General features: G+C 38.1%; 1 non-coding gene across 1 annotated transcript; it reads right to left on the bottom strand.

Annotated features, from left to right (window-relative positions):
* Positions 1 to 916: 916 nt before the first annotated feature.
* Positions 917 to 1,052, bottom strand: LOC122147879. Its single transcript, XR_006161878.1, has one exon. It is a non-coding gene; the product is annotated as a U4 spliceosomal RNA (small nuclear RNA).
* Positions 1,053 to 9,606: the final 8,554 nt, after the last annotated feature.

Genomic DNA, 9,606 nt, shown 5'->3' on the forward strand with positions numbered 1-9,606 from the left:
AGTGGAATGTCTTGGTGAATATTCACATAAACACAGTTGCTCTTGAATGAATGTAAACCTCTGGGATAAAATTGGATGTGTGTCAGTATATTGGAACGGTGCATTCAGGCTTAAAGTGACAGCAGCCTAATAAACCTACTGTCATTAATGTTAATCAAACAACAAAAGATAAAGAGAAAAAAATCACTCACTGCACTTGACTGAACTTTTGTAGCTTCAAGAAACACTATATATTAAAATCACACAGTGTTTTATTTTAAATTTGATTATTCAATTTCATACTACTGTTTGTAAGAAACTTTAATCTGCCCCGACCCAAATTCCACTCTACAATAGATGTTTGATCATGCTCGTTTCCCAAAATGGCTTAATTATTATGAAGAAAAGGGAAAGTCAACAGTTATGTTGTTTCTGCACCATTTGGGATGATCACATCCTGAGCAAATGGCGACCAGTCGTTGAATGGAATGGGAGTGGGACACTGAGAACCATCTCAGTCAATGGGGTATCAGAACTTCATTAACATACAGACCGCAGCTGTATGTTATGCTAGACAGGAGCTAGACAGGAGCAACTTAATTTACTGGGAAGTAAACTGTAATTTCATAAAAGTGAAAGTGACGTGACATACAGCCAAGTATGGTGACCCATACTCAGAATTCGGGCTCTGCATTTAACCCATCCAAAGTGCACACACACCGTGATCACACACCCGGAGCAGTAGGCAGCCATTTATGCTGCGGGGCCTGGGGAGCAGTTGGAGGTTCGGTGCCTTGCTCAAGGGCACCTCAGTCGTGGTACTGCTGGCCTGAGACTCGAACCCACAACCTTAGGGTTAGGAGTCAAACTCTCTAACCACTAGGCCACGACTTCCCCCTTGAAGAAACGAAACCTCTTTTGTCAACAAGATGGTAAGCTTCTAGAGAAGCTGGCAAAATATGGCAAGGCTGACTATATTTCAAGTCATCCTGGTGGGCTATTGGGTAAAGTTTTCATCCAGCAATGATTGCGTCTAAACCTCATAAGCTACAATATTGCCTCTGAGAAAGAATCACAGGAATAAAAGGTTTGAGCTTAGGATGTTCGGGGTTCCTTTTGATTCTTTTACAACATGTACTTTGTCAATGCTATGCTGCAATAAACATCTTCATCAAGATTTTCATTGTTCCCATGGCTCAGTGGGAATGTCTGATGGAATAGCGAAAGCAGATGACCCCTACAGGTGGGCTATGTCTCAATTCAAAAATTGTCCCGAAATGTCTAAAAACAAAGAGGGAAAAGATGCTAATGCACTTCAAGCTCTTTTTACCTTATACAAGGTTACTAAGAAACGATTAGAAGAAATGAATTCAGAAAAGAAGTTGCTAAACTCTCCCGTCATGACAGTCACATGTCATTGAGAAATTGCAAGGCTGAAGAGATCATTTTAAAAGAACAGAAACTGAGTCCGAATCAGAGAGATGTTTGTTTGAAAGGACAATTTGACAGTTTGTACATGCCCAATATAATTCTGAATATGATGAGAATAACAGAAAGGAAGCCCAACTACATAATTCTTAAGATGATTCTATGAGGTTCCCAGTAACACCAGTTGGCAGACTGGAAATGGAAATGAGAAGGTTGTAAACTGCTGATCATGGACTGGTCGGAGAGAATCGTCACTACCTATCATCACAATTAAAAGAACCAAAGACTTAAACTACTTCAGTCTGTGTGCAGTGAATTTATTTAATACACGAGTTTCACAATTTGAGTTGACTTACTGAAATAAATGAACTTTTCCACAACATTGTAATTTATTGAGAAGCACCTGTATATATATGTATATATATATATATATATATATATATATATATATATATATATATATTATATATATATATATATATATATATATATGACTTTGTAAAGAACAGAGTGATCACCATAAAAATCCAGAGATTTCCAGACATGCAAGATCCAGAACTCAAGGCCTAAAAGATCTAGAAACCCTGTGATTCACCATGGGATGAATGGACCTGATCGAACTGCATGGACTGCGACAGCACCAGTGACCTTTTTTTCTAGAAGGACTTACTATTCATTGAAAAAAAAAAAAAATGGACAATAGAAAAGAAAAAACACAAATAATATCAAACCATTTTCAGAGACTTATGGACAGTCTTATTAAGAGATGAAAAACAGATGGGCAAAGGACATACCTAAACTATGAAATGCACAAAGATACAGCCTCTATGCATATGACAACAGAAAGATACAAATATAAGCATACTCGAATGCAGAACATATTATTGTCTATGGAATGCACACATGTGGATAAATAATATTCACACTGATAAAAGGGACATAATGCATATGAAGAAAACACAACACACACACACACACACACACAATTTTGCCTGTTGATTGATGCTATTGCTTCTTTGGCTTTTGGCTATGTTGGTACTGTCATAAGGTTTAATCTCTTTTGCAGTTATAGTTCTCAAGTGCTTCTCTCCCAAACCCAAGAAAATGTTTGTATTTCATTTTGCCAAAAGTCTCTAAGAGGTGATGCAGGAGGTTGACCCAATGACTGGTAAGTTTCTACAGCGGCCAGAGGGGGACAACCTAAGGCAGGGCTTCACCGCCACTGGGCACCTGCCCAAGAAGTGTGAGTGTGATGCTTCTTTTGGGCCAAGAGCATCACAGGAGGATTCCAGATTCCACTCCACAATAGATGTTTGAACTTAACATACAGACCACAGATGTTTAGACAGGAGCAACTTTATTTACATTAAGGGTAGTAAACTGTTATTGTATAAAAGGTTTGAGCTTAGGATGTTCGGGGTTCATTCGTGCACTAATCTTTCATACATTGCTAATACTCTATTTACACACATTACCATTGTTTTACTCATGGTAACTTGCTTTAATGGCAGATGTGTGTCTACCTTTGAGGACATGTTCGAGCTGCATACGGTGGACATTTCGTGGAGAAGCAGAATTGCGACCTGGTGAAGAGAAGAGCCACGCTGGAAACATCCCGTGCTGACGCTCACAAGCCCGGGGTAAGTATACAGCGTGCTGCTAACAGTCCCATCACCTCTACTACGTGTGTTTCTCTGCACATTCCCGGTCCACCCAGGACACAATCTTTCCAGATGTCCTTCACTCTGGCGCCGGGACACCACGAACCCTGGGTTAATAATTTGAATCTTTTCTGGGAGCATCCTAGGCTTTTTCGCACTGATGGCCTGCAGTCCATCAGAGTCAGAATGAAACTAGTAAGCCAATTCTCAAATAACTGCTATGATGGCTTTTGTTCTACCCGCTTAAATGATAGAAGTACTTGCACTGTCCAGTCTTTTAAGACAGTGTCTAGTGAGGTCAAAATATAAATTTAATGCAGGATCTAGAAAAAATCTGATCGTGATTAAATCAGAAAATATGTAAAACAAATGAACTAAAACAGTTTAAACAATCTAAAGTTGTTTCATAAACATTAGATCACTCACACCCAAAGCAGTTATTGTAAATGAAATTATCACAGATAATAGTTTTGATGTACTCTGCTTGACTGAAACTGGCTAAAACCAAATGATTATATTGGTCTAAATGAGTCTACTCCACCAAGCTACTGTTATAAACATGAGCCCCGTCAGACTGGTCGTGGGGGAGGTGTTGCAACAATATATAGTGATATTCTCAATGTTACTCAGAAAACAGGAACTCATTAGAAATACTTCTGCTTAATGTTACACTGTCAGATATGCAAAATATATCTATCTAATCTCTTGCTCTGGCTACTGTGTATAGACCACCAGGGCCATATACATTCACATTTACATGAAGTCATTTTGCAGACACTTTTATCCAAAGCGACTTACAATTGGGGATACATAAAGCGATTTTTCTTAAAGAGGCAAACACACACAGGAAGTGCTTGTAATACCAAGTTTTAGACATTGTTCAAATAAGTAAAAGCTAGAAAGAGAAGGAATAAATAAAGAGAAAAACAGTTTTTTTTTGTTGTTTTTTTATGATGAAGTCAAGTAGCATCGAAAGAGATGTGTTTTCAGCTGTCACTTGAAAATTGTCAGGGATTCCGCATTCCGGATAGGGGTGGGAAGATCATTCCACCAGCCAGAAATGGTGAACGAGAATGTTCTGGAAAGTGATTTTGTGCCTCTCTGCAATGGTACCACAAGACGTCGCTCACTAGCGGATCTCAGACTAATGGTGGGGATGTAGATTCATAGTAATGAGTGGAAGTAAGCGGGGGCTGAGCCTGTGGCTGTTCTATATGCAAGCATCAATGTCTTGAACTTGATGCGAGCTGCAACTGGTAGCTAGTGCAAGGAGATAAAGAGAGGTGTAACATGGGCTCATTTGGGCTCATTGAAGACCAATTGTGGCGCTGCATTCTAAATCATTTGTAGAGGTTTGATTGTGCTTGATGGAAGTCCAGCCAGAAGAGCATTGTAGTAATCCAGCCTAGAGATGACAAGGGCCTGGACAAGAAGTTGTGCAGCATGCTCTGTTAGAAAGGGCCTGATCTTTCTGATGTTGTGCAATGCAAACCTGCAAGATTCGAGCAGTCTTTGTGATGTGGTCTTTGAAGGTCAGCTGGTCATCAAAGCTTACACCAAGATTTCTGACCGAAGTTGATGGGGAAATTATAGAAGAACCTAGCTGGATGAAGAAATTAGCAGTGGATGTGGTTGGTTTGAGGTCCTGTGTGTGTGGGGCTGAGAATTGACCTCTGATTGTTCTGGTTTTGTCTGTGAAGAATGTGGCGAAATCATTCGCTGTTTTAAAAGTGATGGGAGGTGGTGGAGGGGGACAGAGAAGAGAACTAAATGTTTTGAAAAGATTACGTGTGTCTGGGGAGCTGTTGATCTTGTTGTGGAAGTATGAAGATTTGGCAGTGTGGACTTCAGCAGAGAAAGATGATAGCAAAGTTTGATACATACTCAGGTCTGACGGATCTTTTGATTTGCACCATTTTCTCTCTGCTGCCCTGAGTTTGGTCCGATGCTCACGAAGAACATCAGATAACCAGGTGTTAGAAGGGGTAGACCATGCTGGCCTGGAGGAGAGAGGGCAAATATTATCTAGACAAGAGTATAAAGTAGAGCATAAAGTGTCAGTAAATCATAAACAGCATAAATCATATACAGATTTCATAAAATAATTAGCAGATTTCCTCTCAAACCTATTATTTACTGTTGATAAAGCGCTAATTGTCTGAGATTTTAAAATTCACGTTGATAATACAAATGATGCATTAGGACTTGTGTTTAGCAAAAATACAAACATATTATTCGCATATGGATGTAACTGCTCCATAAAAAATATCGCTAGAATGTTTCGACCATCAGGTCTTCGTCAGACACAAATTACATGAACTGGTTCAACTCTTTATAAGTAGCAGGTGATCATACTAAGTAGACATACTCACTCTCTCTCTCTCTTTGTTACATCTCAGTTCATGTAATTTGTGCCTGATGAAGACCTTTTACGGAGCAGTTACACTAGTGTGCGGACAATACGTTTGTATTTTTGCTATAGTTTTATTTTTTTGTCCTGCACCTGAGCCCTGTGTGGGATTGTGGGATGTGCACAACTTTTTTATACTAACAAATAACCAGACGCCACCTGATCTAAATATTCCCTCAAAGTTTAATAGTAATGGCTTTATGAATTTCTTCACTGATAAAACAGATGAAATCAGAAATATAATAGCAAATGTAGATTCTACAGCGTTGAATACTTCAGCTTCATTCATTCAAAGATAAACTTCAGTGCTTTACAACTAAATTACTGAAAGAGTTGTTACCTGTAGCAGAAGAACTGCTTCTCAATATTATTAACTCATCTTTATCTTTAGGTCACGTCCCAAAACCATTCAAGCTGGTGGTTATTAAGCCTCTTATTAAGAAACCACAACTAGATCCTAGTGAACTGGCAAATAACAGACCCATTTCAAACTCCATTTATGTCAATTTTTTGTCAATTGTGCTCCTTCCTGCAAAAAAAAAAAAAAAAAAAAAAAAATCTCTATGAAGAATTTTAGTCAGTTTTCAGGCCCCACCATAGCACAGAAACTGCACTTGTTAAAATTACAAATGACTTGCTTCTTGCGTCAGACCAAGGCTGCATCTCATTGCTAGTTTTACTTGATCTTACTTGATCTGTCCTAGGTCCTCTGCTATTTTCAATATACATGTTGCCCCTTGGTAATATTATTAGAAAATACGGAATTAGTTTCCACAGTTATGCTGATGATACTCAGCTATACATGTCAATGAGACCAGATGAAACTTCTAAATTATCTAAGCTAACAGAGTGTGTTAAAAATGTGAAAGATTGGATGACCAATAATTCTCTTCTATTAAATTTGGGTAAGAGATATAACTTATTGGACCAAAAAACAGTACACAGAATCTCTTGGATGATTACAATTTGCATCTAGACGGATGTACTGTTACTTCCTCTACAGTAACAAATCTGGGTGTTATATTATACAGCAACTTGTCTTTTGAAAATCATATTTCCTATGTTACAAAAACAGCATTCTTCCATCTTAGAAACATTGCCAAGTTACGAAACATGTTACCTGTTTCTGATGCAGAAAAGCTAGTTCATGCATTCATGGCCTCTAGACTGGACTATTGTAATGCACTGCTAGGTGGTTGTTCTGCATCTTCAATAAACAAGCTACAGGTAGCCCAAAATGCAGCGTCTAGTGTCCTTACCAGGTCAAGAAAATATGATCATATTACCCCAATTTTACAGTCTCTGCACTGGCTACCTATTAATTTCCATATCAGTTTAAAAAAATATGATTACTACAAGACCCTTAATGGCTTAGCTCCTGCATACCTAACTAGTCTTTTACCATGCTACAATCCATCACGCTCCCTAAGGTCACAAATCTCTGGACATTTGGTAGTACCTAGGATAGCAAAGTCCACTAAAGGAGGTAGAGCTTTTTCGCATTTGACTCCCAAACTCTGGAATAGCCTTCCTGATAACGTTCGGGGTTCAGACACACTCTCTCTGTTTAAATCGAGATTAAAAACACATCTCTTTGGCCAGGCATTCAAATAATGAATCTCATAATCTTGGACTGCAGTTATATCTGATCAAATGTGCATTATTATTCCTTAGCTGGGTAAAACAAATTAATTTTGCTCGGTTGGAACAGCAGCTATGCTAATTATGTCTCTATTTGTTTCTCTGTTTCTGCCGCGGGATTGACATCCCGTGGTAACTAGGATTTACACAAGCTCCAGTCTGGATCCAGAACACGTGAGAAGAGATGATGCCAACCCCTCAGAGGACCTCAGATGATGCCAACCCTGAAACAACATACAGAACTACCAAATTCTGCTATAAGTTTGATTGCATCATATAATAATTGCTGTTAATCGTGTTCATTGTCTGTTTGGTTACATCTTTAATTGATTTTTCCATACATTTCTGCCATATGTACATAAACTGACAGTCACCACTGATAAGCTACAACTAAATATTGTAGAAATTTAATTTTCTGTGAGGTTGCTTTGCCGTGAAAAAAGTGCTATACAAATAAACTTGAATCTTCATTGAGATCTTCAATGTCCTCAGCATTTTATTCTTACATGTTAGACCTGTTTGTTTATTTTTGTCTATTTTCTGTTTAGCTCATTTATTTGTCATACTGCTTGTAATTAATTTTGTGTTCTTTATTTCCGACTGTCATCATAAATTTTTCTGAGGACTTTTTAGTTATAATTTTTGCTGTGGAATTCAAGAAATATGAAATTGAACTGGTATTTAAAATTTGGTATCATAACCTTGTTTTCAATAAATTAGCATTTATTATTAAGTGAATAAATTGTATTTTGTTATTTTTGTCACTATTATAAGCCATAAAATCAAGCACAGTAATCTTGAATTTCTATAAATATGTATAGTTGGAATTGCAAAGGCCTCCTCACTACTACACTGCACATGAACAATTGCTGGACCAGCCTGAATCATACAGTTTTCTATGTTTATTTGAGTGTAGGATCACCATTCATAATAGCACACGTCATATTTTTTTTTTACAAGTGCTCATCACACCCTTCAGACAGGTCACTGTTGGAACAACATGTTCCTGTGCTGGTGCTCTGCAAAACTCACTGATATGCATGCCCTGCATTGCTTTGCATTTGTGCTGTGCTATTCTTGACGACATGATTATAAGGTGCAGGTTTCTGTCTCCAGGCAGGATCTGATGCTGCGAGCGAGACACACAGAGCTTGATACTGTGTTTACCAAGCACTCCATTGCTCATAATGGGTGGATTTGATTGGACTGGACTAATAGCAAAGCAAACGCCAAGGCCCAGCTTTTGAAAACCGTTCTCTAAGGGAAAAAAGAACATTAAAAAAAGTGGCTTAATATTCTACTGGAAATTACTTTGACTTGTTCAAGGCTGCTGGCTTTCACAAGTTCTTTCTATGTGTGAAAGAAGATTCTGTAAATATTCTACTGAAGAGCTAAAAGATTGATGAACCCCAAGGCATTTCATTGTGATTGAGCTTGCTGAGCACAAACTCACCCACACACCAGTGTGTTTTCACTTCGTGTCATGCAAAGGGCAGAGCAGATGTGCTCAAGCATGTGAGCTATAACATGGTGGACGCAGGTGACCACTTATTCCAACATGAGTTTTATGATATGCAAGAAATTCCACATATTAAATGCCTTTCCCCAAACAATATTTCTTCGAGGGCTGCAAAGTAAATGCAAAACCAGTTAGATGATGGAATGCATTTTGTTTTCTGTGTTGGCAAAGCAGGTCTGTAATACTTGGAGGTCTCTATCTCTCCCAATATTAAATCTTTGCTTATGGAAACACAGGACACTTTGAGCTGTAAATATCATGTGACTAATGACCTGTCAGCACTGATTGGCTGATGGCACCAAAAGAACAAACACAGTCTCAAACCATTTACAGACGATTCTGAGCTGTGACGTCCAAGACACCTCAAATATAACTGTTACACACTTACATAAAGAGACTTCAAAAAAAAAAAAAAAAAAAAAATCACTGGAAAAACATCTACTGCAATGAAATATTAGTGATATATTTCTTACAAAATGTTGCTCAGTCAGAGTACATGGCTAATGCTGAATGGCTGTCAACAGAGAAAGATGCTGTGCAGAAACAGATGATAACATTGATATAAGGAATGTTCCCTTCATGTTTCCCTCCAACAAACAAACAAGCAAACAAACAAACAAACAAATAAATCCTAGACATTTTAAACATTCAGAAACTAAGTAATAGTTTTGTAAACATACATGGTATGATGTATTTCCTCTTGAAGCATAAAAAAAAATATTATTTCTTGTTCTACTACTTTCAACAGCCAGTAATCTTTAGTTTCTGTCTCAGACCAAACTTGACAGCTCATCATAGACTTTGGTCTAATTCGTATTGTTTTAGCACCCGACCCACTAAAGGAATTATGCAAATCAGGTAATTATGCAATTTACAGAGCACAAATCCCCATCTTGCCAGACCGGTTGGTAGTGTTAGTTTGTGGAGGATGAACCAGATTACCACTGGGACTCTACAGCATCTCTCCA

Source organism: Cyprinus carpio, chromosome A15, assembly GCF_018340385.1.
Source record: "Cyprinus carpio isolate SPL01 chromosome A15, ASM1834038v1, whole genome shotgun sequence".
Taxonomy (NCBI): domain Eukaryota; kingdom Metazoa; phylum Chordata; class Actinopteri; order Cypriniformes; family Cyprinidae; genus Cyprinus; species Cyprinus carpio.